Source organism: Oryctolagus cuniculus, chromosome 1 (assembly GCF_964237555.1).
Source record: "Oryctolagus cuniculus chromosome 1, mOryCun1.1, whole genome shotgun sequence".
NCBI lineage: Eukaryota > Metazoa > Chordata > Mammalia > Lagomorpha > Leporidae > Oryctolagus > Oryctolagus cuniculus.
Window position 1 is genome coordinate 86,908,556 of NC_091432.1, and position 14,353 is coordinate 86,922,908.

Below are 14,353 nucleotides of genomic sequence, written 5' to 3' on the forward strand. Positions count from 1 at the left end.
GGGAGAGAATGATCCAACATGGGAAGCGAGATACACAGCAGACCCATAGAATGGCGGATGTCCTAAACAGCACTCTGGCCTCAGAATCAGCCCTTAAGGCATGCGAATCTGGCTGAAAAGCCCATGAGAGTATCACAGGTATTTTTTCAAAGGCATTAATTATCTCCTAATTTTCTTTTCTTTTTTTTTTTTTTTTTTTTTTTTTTTTTTTTTTTTTTTTTTTTTTTTTACAGGCAGAGTGGACAGTGAGAGAGAGAGACAGAGAGAAAGGTCTTCCTTTTGCCATTGGTTCACCCTCCAATGGCCGCCAAGGCCGGAGCACTGCGGCAGGCGCACTGCACTGATCCAATGGCAGGAGCCAGGTGCTTCTCCTGGTCTCCCATGGGGTGCAGGGCCCAAGTACTTGGGCCATCCTCCACTGCACTCCCTGGCCACAGCAGAGAGCTGGCCTGGAAGAGGGGCAACTGGGACAGAATCCGGTGCCCCAACCGGGACTAGAATCCAGTGTGCCGGCACTGCAAGGTGGAGGATTAGCCTATTGAGCCACAGCGCCGGCCCCTAATTTTCAAATGCAATTACCTCCATATATCTTTATTTAACTTGCCAACTATTTAGCATCCTACTGTGCACTGTTATGTTCCTTAAAACTATTTTTCATTGGCCTCAATTGTGAACAAAACTACTCATCCAGTTTTCCAAATCATGAACCTAGGCAGTTTCACTGTCCTTTATGACTCCTTTTTTCTGTCTTTGTCCTTCAAATACTCATACCTACACACCAGTTTCTTGGCTACCAATACTATAAAAAATAACTAAATATCCTTCAAATCACTATTCTTGATCTCAACTGCTTCAGCCTTTGTGCTTCTCATGTTGACTGGAATCTATGCAATAGCTATCAACATGTCCAATTTGTCTTTCTCCATGCTCCCAACCATTCTGTTCTCTAGAACTCAAAACATGACCCCATGTGGGAGTCAAGCAATAGGAGAAGGTTGTATTATTGTATAGCAGCATTTCCAACAAATCTTAAATAGATCAACAACATTTAGATCTACATAACCACAGAAGCTCTTTTAAATTTTCTTTATTTTTTATTTACTTGAAAGGCAGGGAGAGAGAGAGAGAGAGGGCGGGAGGAGGAGGGAGAGAGAGAAAGAGAGAGAGAGAGATTTCATCTGCTGGTTCACTCCTCAGCCAAATCAGGACAGTCAAATCCAGGAGCCAGGAACTTAATGCAGGTCTCCCACATGGGTGGCAGGTACCCAAATACTTGGTTCATCACCTGCTGCTCCCGGGGTGTGTATTAGTAGGAAACTGAATCAGTGGCCAGAGTCAGGACTCCACCCCAGACACTCTGAAATGGGATGTGGATATCGCAAGTAGTGTCTCCCCACTGCACCAAATACCTGACCCATATTACACTCTATCTGCTGAACCCTCTCCCTCCATTTTTCCTCCCTCAATCCCTTTACACTCTACTAAGAGTTCCAAAGGGAGGTAAACTATGAACACAGAGAGTTTAGGTCGGATGTGAAAGACAGTTGAGGGCTACAGACACAGCACAGAGTGGTAGAAACAGCAATGGACTTGGGTCCCATCTGGACCACTTCCTAACCATGTGACTTTGGGCCTGTCCCTGAATCTCTCTGAACTTCAGTTTTGAAGTAGGGTGATAATTAATGATACCTGTCTATGATGTCATGAGGTTTTAAATAAAGATTAAGTATGATAAATATAAAAGGACTTTGTCAACTACATATTACATATACCAGGTATTTTATTATAAGGTTATGAATGGAAAGAAATTTGGAAAATTTACTTCCAGGGAAAGTGAAGAGAAAAAATAACAGCAATGAAATAAAGAAGATGGAAAAAGACACAGAGTAAGATGCAGAATTTCTTAATACAAATGATTTCACTAAAAATAAGAGAAATACAGCCTAGAGTTTACAAGCATGTTTCAATTTTCTTGAGTTATAATTTAGTTCTGCAGTTATGAGTTGGGTCCTTCAGACATGTTAATAATGCCAAAAATAATTCATAATAGCAATATTCCCCATTCTTTATCATGTGCTAGACACTGCTCTAAGTGTTTACATAAATTACTTCTGAGTTTCAATTTCTTCATGCTTAAAATGGAGCCAGCAATTACTGTGTCTTCCTTATAAGATTACTGTGAAAATTAAGTGAATTAGCATGACATTTGTCATGTAGATAGAACTAAAAACATTGTTATTGTTAGCTATGGAAGTACTAAAGGTGAAATCATGTATGTGTGTATATGTACTTTCCCTTATTCCTCCTAGTAAGTATAGTTTAAAACTCTGGAAAACATATACAAAACAAACATAAGAAGACCCAAACGTGGATCAAAGAGGGATGGCTAGCTAGGGACTTTGGATTGGTTTTATGTGATGATGGGTTCTTGGATTTTCTTTTTGCTTTATATATCTCTGGCATAAAACTCAGAGGCCAGTAACATGGAAATACCAATGGGAGGCAGCAACAAAACTGCAAGTAGAAAACTCTGTTGTCTCCAGCCAAAAGACCAGGAAAAGGGCAGTAATAGGAGAACTTCTAGACAAAAAATCATCTGCCCTCAGCCAAACATCATGGAAAAAACCCATGGCCTTATGTCATCAGCAAAAACTGAGTAGGAGACCAAGATTTCCACTCTTGCTTATCTGTAACTAGGTCCTCCTACTACACCTTCCACTGTGTGGTGTCAGAAGTCAGAGTGGGGAGCTCAGACTCTGACACTGATTCAGCAATAATGAACGCACTGCACTTACAGTATTATATTAGTGGAGGTCACAAGGGGACCCACCAGTCACAACAGTCACAAGTCATTACTACCTCTCCCTGCTGGGATAGTTTAAGAGCAAGCCTAGTGAGGAACTTAGATTTTCACTCTCACAGGTTAGTAATGAATGAGGCGTACTCCCAACATTGTCCCCAGGAGCTCTGTCTGTGTTAGTGTTTTTGCTAAAGAAAAAATATTTTTTAACTTTTATTTAATAAATATAAATTTCCAAAGTACAGTTTATGGATTACAATGGCTTTTCCCCCCCATAACTTCCCTCCCACCTGCAACCCTCCCATCTCCCACTCCCTCTCCCATTCCATTCGCATCAAGATTCATTTTCAATTATCTTTATATACAGAAGATCAATTTAGTATATCAAAGATTTCAACAGTTTAAAGCAAAAGATTTTAGAAAAAGAATTTCATGACAAAATACTCAAGCTAGGTTCAATGAAAAGTCACATAGTATACCAAAACCCAGGAAAATCTTAAATTGAATGAAAAAAAAAAACCTCCCAAAATCACTAACAAAAATCACTGAGGTGACACAGCTGTTGGAATTCTCTGAAAGGAATTTTAAATTAGCCATCATAAAAATTCTTAAGTGAGCAATTACAAATATATTTGAAACAAATAAAAAATAGAAACTCTCAGCAAAGAAATAAAAGATAAAAAGTAGAATGAAGTGGAAATTTTGAACCTGAAAAATACAATAACAAAAATAAAAATTGAATGGATGGCTTTAACAGAATAGAGGAGATAGAGGACAGAACCAAAAAACATGAATTCAGGAAAATAAAATTTGAGCAGAAGGAAAACAAGGGGAAAGGATGGAAACGAACAGGATCACAGGGACTTATGGGACTAAAAAAAATCTGGCATTTGTGTCTGCTGACATGAGAAAGGGAAGAAGAAGATAGGGATGAAAAAGTACTTGAAGAATTAATGACCAGAAATTTTCCAAATTTTGGAAAAGATAAAAACTTACAGATTCAACAAGCTGAGCAAATTCCAAATAGCATAAATTCAAATAAATTCTTATCAAAACATATTATATTCAAACATCTGAAAACTAAAGACAAGAAATGAGTATAAAAAGCACTCAGAGGAAATGAGAACCAATTTCAATGACAATAAATTTCTCATCAGAAATCCGGGGCTCACTTGGCTAATCCTCTGCCTGAGGCACTGGCACACCGGGTTCTAGTCCCGGTCGGGGCGCCGGATTCTGTCCCGTTTGCTCCTCTTCCAGCCCAGCTCTCTGCTGTGGCCCAGGAAGGCAGTGGAAGATGGCTCAAGTGTTTGGGCCCTGCACCCGCATGGGAGACCAGGAGAAGCACCTGGCTCCTGGCTTTGGAACAGCGTGGTGCACCGGCCGCAGCAGCCATTGGAGGATGAACCAACGGAAAAGGATGACCTTTCTGTCTGTCTCTCTCACTGTCTAACTCTGCCTGTCAAAAAATAAATAAATAAATAAATAAATAAATAAATAAAAAGAAATCATGGGTGATAAAGGGAATTAGCACAAAATAAATTTCAAATGCTGAGATAACAGAATTATCAGCCCCAATATTTATATCTGGTAAAAATATACTTCAGCAATAAAGGGGAAACATAGCTCTATCAGAAAGGGAAAACAAAGAGAATTTGTTCTCACAGACCTACCCTGATGAATGGTTCAAGGAAGTTCTTGAAACAGAGAATGTTCAAAAAGAATCTTAGAACATCTGGAAGAAAGAAGAAAAAATATCTAAAATATGAGTAAATTCAACAGCCTTTCTTCTCTTTGGTTCTCTAAACTGTGTTTGATGATTGAAGCAAAAATTATAACATTGTTTGATGTGGTTCTCACTGTATGTGGAGGAAATATTTAAGACAATTTACATTGTAAATAGGAGAGGGTAAAGACACCTACTGGGAAATAAAATGTCTGCACTTTATTCAACCTGATATAATGTTGACATAAGTAGACTTTGATAAGTTAAATGTGTACAATGCTTATAACAGCCACTAAAATCTATACAATGAGATTTATCACAAAATGCTAAAGATAAATCAAAATAGAATCCTCAAATTTGTTCAAATAAACCATAGGAAGTCAGGAAAAAGAGAAATGAAAAACAGAACAAACAAAACAAAAAATGAAATGGCAGACTCTAAGCTCTAATATATCAATAATTACATTAAATTTAAATGGACCATGACTCCACTTATGCAGTATTCTTAAGATGACAATATTAAAGAGCTAGAAAATAGATTAGTGGTTGTCACAGTTTAGGGAAGGTTGGAGGAAATTAGGGGATGTAACTTTAAAAGGATAGTCCTGGCCCCTGGCCGGCGCCGTGGCTCAACTGGCTAATCCTCCACCTTGCGGTGCCGGCACACCAGGTTCTAGTCCTGGTTGGGGCGCCGGATTCTGTCCTGGTTGCCCCTCTTCCAGGCCAGCTCTCTGCTGTGGCCTGTGAGTGCAGTGGAGGATGGCCCAAGTGCTTGGGCCCTGCACCCCATGGGAGACCAGGATAAGTACCTGGCTCCTGCCTTCGGATCAGCACGGTGCGCCAGCTGCGGCGGCCATTGGAGGATGAACCAACGGCAAAAGGAAGACCTTTCTCTCTGTCTCTCCCTCTCTCACTGTCCACTCTGCCTGTCAAAAATAAAATAAAAATAAAATAAAAGGATAGTCCCAAGAGGCTTTTGGGGTGTTATCCATAACTTCATCTCAGATATGTTTTCATGAACCTACACCTGTGATTAAATGACACAGAACCACCATATTGTACCAGTGCCAACTTCTGACTGTGATGTCATAATATAATTAAGTAACATGTAACCAGTTGTGGGAAGGAATGAATGAAGGATAGTCTACAGTTATTTTTGCAACTAATCGTGAATCTATAATTATTTCAAAATTGACAAGTGCTTATTTCTAAAGTAAGCACAGAAAACAGCAGCAGGTGAGGGGGGGTTTGTTTTAGTACCCTGGCTCAAAATTCAAAGAAACATAGAGCTAGGAAGTGAAACTTTTAACACTTTTTATTCCCCCTAGACTTAATTTGTTTGTTTTTAAGAACTTGAATTGAGAAAGGAGAATGCCTTCACTGCTGAGCATTTGAGGCCGCTTATACTAAAAAATAAAACTTTCAGAAGTCAGCGGGTGCCTGCAGATTCAGCTGGGTTAAATCTGAGGACATCATCATGCACAAGGATGGAACCACCCACCCATAACCACTCACCCATGCAACATCGTGACTGTCCAACGCTGGGGTGAAGGGGAGAGTGAAAAGGGGGACTGAGCAGGTGATCAATTTTTCATGCAAAAAATGCTCCATTTTCTTGTGACTGAGCACATCCTTCTGCTTTGCCAACAGCAATACGCAGTTCTGAGATTCACTTCGGGATGTTAAAACCGTCGGCATTTTACAAAGCTGCTTTTTCCTTCACAAGAACATGGAAATTTCATTACCTTCAGAGAAGGAAACAAGAACAAGCTCAACTCCGTGGCTAAAATGATGAGAACATCCATGTGTAATCATCTAATCTTGTATGGTAATGAGGCATGCCTGGAGTGCAATCGTATCTAATCAATTATACTGTCTTTTGCCTGAAGAAAGAGTGCTAATGAAAGGCTCAAATAAAAAAAAATCCAAGCAGCACAAATTGGCCAATGTTTTCCCAGAATTTTGCAAGAGATAGAGACACTGGGTCTTGTGGGACCCAACCCTACCTCAATCCTGTGCCTTTGGATCTGTAATCTATTACTTGTCTTGTTTTTTCAGCTGTAACAGATGGCTCCCTCTTCTGTCCCCATGTCTCTCTCTCCTAATAAACTATCAGTACCTCCAGGACAGACCTCAAGCTGCTTCCTTTCATTCTCACCCAAGTACAGGTGAAGTGGGCTCTTGTTTCTGTTTTAGAGTAGAAACTAGATTTTCTATACAAAATAGGGTCAAAGATTACAACCGCTTAAATAAAGAGAAAATAGCCATCCAGGAGGGAGTGGTATAGGAGATGCTCTACTCCAAAGACCTAGGTTCCTTCATCTTGTTGCTCTGCTAGGAAACAGAAGGTGCTGTTCTCTTCAAAGAGCTGGCATTACAGCCTGTGTGAAACAGAAATGATGATGAAGGCCCCATGCCCAATGGTACAAATCCCTATCAAAGCCCCTGAATGATACAATTTCTGCCCACATTCTAAACATGGGGATTTACCTAGCTGTAAGGGAATCTACGCAATGCAATCTCTAGCTCTCTGGCTAGGCTATCATGTGGGCAGCTTACACTGAGGGCAGAAATGTGTGTTTTGTGTGTGGGTATGGGTGTCTCTCCCTAGAAAAAAAAAAAGAAAATAAGTACTTGCGAGAAACAAGCATCACCATGGTTTCTGTATCACCACCATTCTTCTAAATATCAAAAGTCCCAGCTTCCAAGTCAGTAATTTATCTGTATCCTCGGATGCGGAAAAAAGTAGTCAGATGCGAAAGTCAATAAGAGTAGGGCTGAGCCTTGGAACGCAGGTGGTATCAGTCAGTCAGACAGCAAGGCGCTGGATATTACTGTAATCGTCATAAGACATTATTGGAAGAACAGCCAATTAGGCAGGTGAAGAAGGATGGATGAAGCTCTCACCAGTCAATGCTGATCTGTTATTTATCCCAAGTTCTCCCATTTCCCCGAGGCCTCATTTTCTAAAATTCAAAGGCTGTTTCCTGTCCATTTTTCAGCTGTGGCATTCCTTCCATGAGTAATGAAGGCAGACTCAGAAATTGAATATAGGATGGGAAATCCAGAGGAGAAGAATAAAATTAGAAGAACAAAATTCATAGTAAACTTAGGAGCATACTCTTCAGTCATCATTAGACTCTCAGAACCTAGAACAGTGCCTGACATGAGTAGTAAATCTTAACTAATATTTCTTGAACTAAATTACATTTCTTGAGAGTAAGGATGATCAATTCTGCATCAACCCCCTTGGTAAGAAACAGATCTTACTCCACCTTTTGATCACTGGCTACTATAATGGGATTCTGCTAGATATTTAGTAACAAAGCATTTGTTCCAGCAACCTCAAGTACAAATCAACCAGACACTGAAATAACACAGATCAGGACTCGGCTTGCTTCTCTGCTCCAAACAAAAGATAAGCTGTTCCTTCGTAGACAAATAAACCTCATTAAATTTACTCCATTATTGTAACAGCAACAAATACCATGCTGCTGTCAACGAGAAACGTGTTAACTCTTAAAATCTATCCACTTTGCATAGATTTCTGATAAAGTTAAATGAGCTCCTTTATCTCCAATACTTATTTCTTATAGAATTCTGAACCTGTATGCTCTATACTTTAAGAGCATTTGGTGATTTTTTTTTTCATTTTAACATCTTTTAAAAGCCTTCTTTCTGTTAGTTAATTGCAGACACCCTCCCAGGGTATACCTGGCATTAATTAGTTTGGGATTTGTCGCTCCCCCTCTTCGTGGAGGAGCGACACAGGACCCTGCGCTGTTCTTTCGTCTGCTCGGCCCTCCCCGGGTTTGCTGCTGGTTCTTCCCGGGTTGGCTACTATCCCTTCCACCTCCGTGGAAGGGCAGTTCCCCCTGGCCACATTCCCCACTTCCGCAGGGGAGCGGCACACCGCTGGCCGGCTCTTCTCGGGGGCTGCACAGGTGTTCCCTCAGATGTTCCCCTTAGATGTTCCTGGTGCATGCCGTCTCTCTCCTCCTTTATAGTCCTCCTCCGCCAATCCCAACTCGGCTGCCCACACGCCGAGTACGCTGCTCTCCTCCAATCAGGAGCAAGTCCTACTGTTTATTGGTTGAACTGGAGGCAGCTGGGTAGAAGCTGTTTTCTCCTCTCCCAGCGCCATATTGTGGGAGAGCAGGTGCATAGAATAAGTCTTAATTCGAGTAACTTAGTCTAGTCCGGGTTGCTCCCCACAGATCCCCCTTTCTTTTTATTTTTTGGCGTTGATACGCGCCTGTCTTCGGTGCCCCGTGGCACACACTCTGCTCTGCTTGCTAGAGTTGCCACAGGCTCTTACAAGTCCTATCAGGCAAACCGAATCCGGGTCCTCTCTTCGCCATGTTGTGAGGAGGTTTTTAGGCGCTGATGCGTGCCTGTGTTCGGTGCCCTGCAGCGCATGCTCTGCTCTGCCTGCAGGGGACTTACAAGACCTATCAGGCAAACCGAATCCAAGCCTTCTCATTGCCTTATTGTGGGGGAGACTTATTAGTGTTGGTTCGTGCCTATCTTCGGTGACCTGCAGCTCATACTCTGGTCGAGCTGCTTGCTGGCGCTTACCGCCTTAATCAGGCAGACCGAATCCAAGCCTTCTAATTGCGGTATTGTGGGGAAGCCTTACTGATGTTAATTCGTGCCTGTCTTCGGTGACCTGCGGCGCATAAGCTGCTAGCCGCCGCAGGTGCTCATCGTGCTCATCGCCTCACTTAATCAGGCAGACCGAATCCAAACTTTCTCGTTGCCATGTTGAGGGGAGGCCTTTCTATTTCTCTATTTCTCTATCTCCGGGCATTCCTATTTCTCCCATTTTACTTCTATCTCCCAGCATTCTTATTTCTCTCATTTTATTTCTAAGCTTCTATTTCTCTTAGCCCTGCAGCTTCCCGGCTGCGCCCGCCCCGAGGCTGCTTCTCGGCAGCTTTCCGGCTCTGAGCCGCTTCAGCCCGCATCTCTCTCATCTGCGCGGCTCGGCTTTGCGCGGCTTGGCTTCGCGCGCTCCGCGGTCTCCACGCCCTTCGCGTCTGCACCACGGCCTCACGCCAGCCCCGTTCCCTATCTACTTGTGCCCCGCACGCTCTCTCTGCGCACGGCGGCTTCCGCGAGTAACACAGCGTAGCTTACGTGTCCGCCACTAGCATTCAATCTAAGTTCCCCGGGCTAGCCTGGTGAATTCAACCCAGCATACGTCTCCGCCCCACGGTTTGGCTTCCCGTCCTTTGCTCCCCGGGCTAATCAGACGGATCCCAATCTGGCTTACGTTTCAGCTTCTGGTTTCAACTTTTCGCCCCCTATTCCCGGGCTAACTTGAGAACCCCAAAGTGGCTTTCGTGTCCGCCTTGGCCTGCCCCCCACGGCTTCAATTTCCCTAACATTTTTCTCTACCCGGTATGTTTCCCCAAGCTTTCCTCCAACAATACTCCTCCCTCATTTCTCCTGGCCTCTCCCCACAGTCCACATCCGAGTCTGTTTGTTCTAGCTTTCACTTTCACTTTTGACCTTAGAGATTTCTCCCAGCTTCCCCCTGTAGTCCGTATCTGAGTCTATGCCTAGGCTTTCAATAGCTTCTTCCGGCACCCTTTTCGTCCGGCTTTTCCCTAGGCTGTTTGCTAGTCTCTCTCTCCGGTAATTTCCCAGTTCTTCCCGTTTCTTCCCTCTTAAGTTTGCTATCCGACCTAGGTTTCCTAATCCGAGTCATTTCTTCCCTCCTAAGTTTCCTATCCGTCCTGGGTTTCCTATCCGAGTCACGGCACCATTATGTCGCTCCCCCTCTTCGTGGAGGAACGACACTAAGCCTTGCCTAGGCTTCATATCCGAGTCACGGCACCATTATGTCGCTCCCCCTCTTCGTGGAGGAACGACACTGAACCCTGCGCTGTTCTTTCGTCTGCTCGGCCCTCCCCGGGTTTGCTGCTGGTTCTTCCCGGGTTGGCTACTATCCCTTCCACCTCCGTGGAAGGGCAGTTCCCCCTGGCCACATTCCCCACTTCCGCAGGGGAGCGGCACACCGCTGGCCGGCTCTTCTCGGGGGCTGCACAGGTGTTCCCTCAGATGTTCCCCTTAGATGTTCCTGGTGCATGCCGTCTCTCTCCTCCTTTATAGTCCTCCTCCGCCAATCCCAACTCGGCTGCCCACACGCCGAGTACGCTGCTCTCCTCCAATCAGGAGCAAGTCCTACTGTTTATTGGTTGAACTGGAGGCAGCTGGGTAGAAGCTGTTTTCTCCTCTCCCAGCGCCATATTGTGGGAGAGCAGGTGCATAGAATAAGTCTTAATTCGAGTAACTTAGTCTAGTCCGGGTTGCTCCCCACAGGGATTCATCAGATTTCTTTCATTTCACAAAATGATTAAATTTTACAAATAACAGAAACCTTAAAAGAAATCATTACATTGCTTTTCTGGACAAATAACATACAGCACAAAATATTACCATCATAAATCAGATTTAACTTTTTTATGTTACATTTTACAAATCACTTTTGACCTTCATTATTGACAGTTTTTTGCAATCTTATGAGATGTATTTATTATCAAAATTTTATAGAGGAAATTAGAACCCAGAAACTTGCCTAAGGTGAAACAGCCAAGATCCAGATTAAGATCATCTGACTCCAACTAGTTTTGCTCTTCCCTAAGAGCTCTCACTTCTGTGTATGGTTTACAAAACTTAAATATTGGCCGGCGCCGCGCCTCAATAGGCTAATCCTCCGCCTGCGGTGCCGGCACACTGGGTTCTAGTTCTGGTCGGGGCACTGGATTCTATCCCGGGTTGCCCCTCTTCCAGGCCAGCTCTCTGCTGTGGCCCAGGAGTGCAGTGGAGGATGGCCCACATGGGAGACCAGAAGAAGCACCTGGCTCCCGGCTTTGGATCAGCGTGGTGCGCCGGCCGCAGCGTGCCGGCTGTGGCAGCCATTGGAGGGTGAACCAATGGTAAAGGAAGACTTTTCTCTCTGTCTCTCTCTCTCTCACTGTCCACTCTGCCTGTCAAAAACAAAACAAAACAAAACAAAAACTTGCAAAGGATGGGAGGCAGGTATTATGTACAGGAGTTAAAGTGCCATTCTAGGTCTAGGATGAATGTATCCCATACTGGAGTGCCTGGTTCAAGTCCTGGCTCCCACTTGCTATCCAGCTTTCTGCTAATGCACACCCCAGGAAGCAGCAGGTGATGGCTCAAGTACTTAGGTCCCTGCCAACCACCCTGAAGACTCATACTGAGTTTGGGGCTTCTGGCTTCAGACAAGCCCAGTCCCAGATTTTTCAGGTTTTGGAGGAGTGAACCAGAGGGTGGACAATTTTGGTCTATTTCTCTTTCTCTCTCAGTCCCTCCCTCCCTCTGTATGTCTTTCTGCCTTTCAAATAGAATAAGTCAAGATTGGGGAGGGCATTTGGCCTAGTGGTTAAGACACCAGTTAAGATGTTTGTATCCTATACTGGAGTGCATGAATTAAAAAATCCTGGCTTTGTTTCCAATTACACTTTCCTGCTAATGTAGACCCTAGGAGGTAGGAAGTGATAGCTCAAGTAGTTGGGTTCCTGCCTCCCACATGAACTGTGTTGAGTTGCTGGTTCCTGGCTTCAGCCTGGTCCAGCTCTGACCATTACAGCATTTAGTGAGTAGATCCCTGGATGGGAACATTCTCTCCACTCAAATACATTTTTAAAAAATAATTTTAAAAAATTGAATGGAGTATTCTAGAAAATTAGGGCAATGTTCCCAAAGGACTGTCTCCTCCAAGGGTCTGTGCTGGCCTAGTGCATCCTCCACTGGCCACAGAAATGTCTACACCCAGGCACTATATTCCACCTCTACCCACATAGCCTGAAGTGTAGCCATTAGCTTTGCAATGTACCTGCTTTGGCAGATCCAAACTCCAGCAAGCCACTTTTATCTCTGCACTTATTGTTTTTCTCTTTTAGCATTATTACTTTTAATTCAGATGCGATACTTTGGTTCAAAGTAGGAAAAAAATAGATAATCAGGATATAACCCATGCTTTTTATTCCCAACACTAGAATTTGTTTCTCCCTAAAATCAATAGAGGCAGACAGGAAGAGGTTACCTCATTAAATTTTGTAGATTTAAAAGACTTTTCAGCTAGGAGTCTTGCTTTATGTACTGGTAACTGGAAAGGAATACTTTAACCATGGTCAGAGATAGTTACAAGAGGAGGTAAGGAAGGGGAAATAGAGGAGTATCTGTATTCTAGGCAGATGTTTTTTGTTGGGTGTTTTTCTGCAGTAGTGAGTTCTTCCCGAAAAATCACTGGAATATAGGACTTTTCTCCCTGCCACTGTCCCGCTTGTTTATTATTAATTTATTAGATTTTTTTAGCATCTCCTGTTTGCTAGACTGTGTGCTAAATGATGTGGATAATATAATGAATAAAATATGGACCCTGCCCTCAAGGTCTTTTGGTCCCTGTGGGAGTTCAGAGGGAGTGAAGTTTAAGTGTGATAATGGTCCCTCGGTGAGTGGGAGAGGCAGGTCAAGACATAAACTTGGGAGATGGGAGGGGTGCGAGTGAGAGGGAAGTTATGGGGGGGAAAGCCATTGTAATCCATAAACTTTGGAAATTTATATTTACTAAAAAAAAGTTAAAAAAAGACATAAACTTGTAAAACTAAGGCAATTTTTGTACCTTGAGACAACAGACAGGATCCTGCTCAAAGTCCATGTGACAGCTAATCCATCCAGACTTTGAGGAATAACTCTCAACACGGATCCTGACTCAGGAATCAGGAAGCCCAGTTCACACACTGGATATAGCAACTACCTTTCCAGGGAGCTTTGGGTGTACAGGAAGATGAGGAAACTCAAAGCCAGGGTCCTTCCCTTGCCCAGGTTCCTTCCAAGGTCCTGGGAGGGGTCCTAGAAAAGTGTTTCCATGATCACGTTTTTCAATAATTTGAAAAAGTAGGAAACATGGCTCCAACAAGTTAAGATATGACCCTGCTGGGCTGGCACAGTGTCATAGCAGGCTAAGCCTCTACCTGTGGTGCCAGCATCCCATATGGGTGCCAATTTGCATCCCGGCTGCCCCTCTTCTGATCCAGCCCTCTGCTATTGCCTGGGAAAGCAGTGGAGAATGGCCCAAGTCCTTAGGCCCCTGGGCCCACGTGGGAGACTGGTTGAAGCTCCTGGCTCCTGGTTTCAGATCGGCCTAGCTCTAGCTGTTGGGGGAGTGAACCAGCCAATGGAAGACCTTTCTCTGTGGGTCTCTTTCTCTGTTTGTAACTCTACCTCTCAAATAAATAAATAAAATCTTAAAAAAAAAAAAGAAATAGAAAAATCTGTACAAATGTATTCCCCTCATCACCTATCCCTCCAGTCAAATGGTGGTAGACTATGAGTATTTCAGAGGTCCAGTTTAGAAGTTGAGTTAGGAATACCACTAGTTTGCTTTGGGCAGAGTAAATGTGTATGCCTTACAAATCAGACAGAACCTTATATCTGTTCTACTCCCCTACAAACTTCTCGCTAAGGGGCATGTTTCCTCCTGATAGGATCTTGGGCCCAAGCATGTGTATATTCCCCTCCCATAACCCCTTCTAAATAAGCTGTGCTACAGAAACAGGTGAAAAACCTTTATATTGTTCCTATAGAAAATAATATTATGCAACTGTTGCCTTCTGAAGGGGCAACTGAATATGATATGGTCAAAAATGTAGAAAAAATTATGGTGGTGGATATGTGAGGTATGTAATTAATACAAATTGTATGCTTCTGAAATTGTGTGCTGCTTATATTTGTTAGTACTTTATACACTTGTACTTTGTTGTGATATTTTTCTCATTCTAAACAAATATTCA

General features: G+C 43.2%; 1 protein-coding gene across 33 annotated transcripts in view; it reads right to left on the reverse strand.

Annotated features, from left to right (window-relative positions):
* FAM76B (family with sequence similarity 76 member B) overlaps positions 1-14,353 on the reverse strand; it is a 330,098-nt gene that overhangs the window by 25,300 nt on the left and 290,445 nt on the right. For 32 of the 33 annotated variants that reach the window (XR_011390246.1, XR_011390252.1, XR_011390250.1 and 29 more), the window contains 2 exons: positions 6,042-6,271; positions 4,474-4,535 (listed from right to left, as the gene is read on the reverse strand). The gene's annotated coding sequence lies outside the window, so the exon portion shown is untranslated. Of the gene's footprint in view, positions 1-4,469; positions 4,536-6,041; positions 6,272-14,353 lie in introns of all 33 variants that reach the window. The other variant, XR_011390215.1, reaches the window with a different exon arrangement.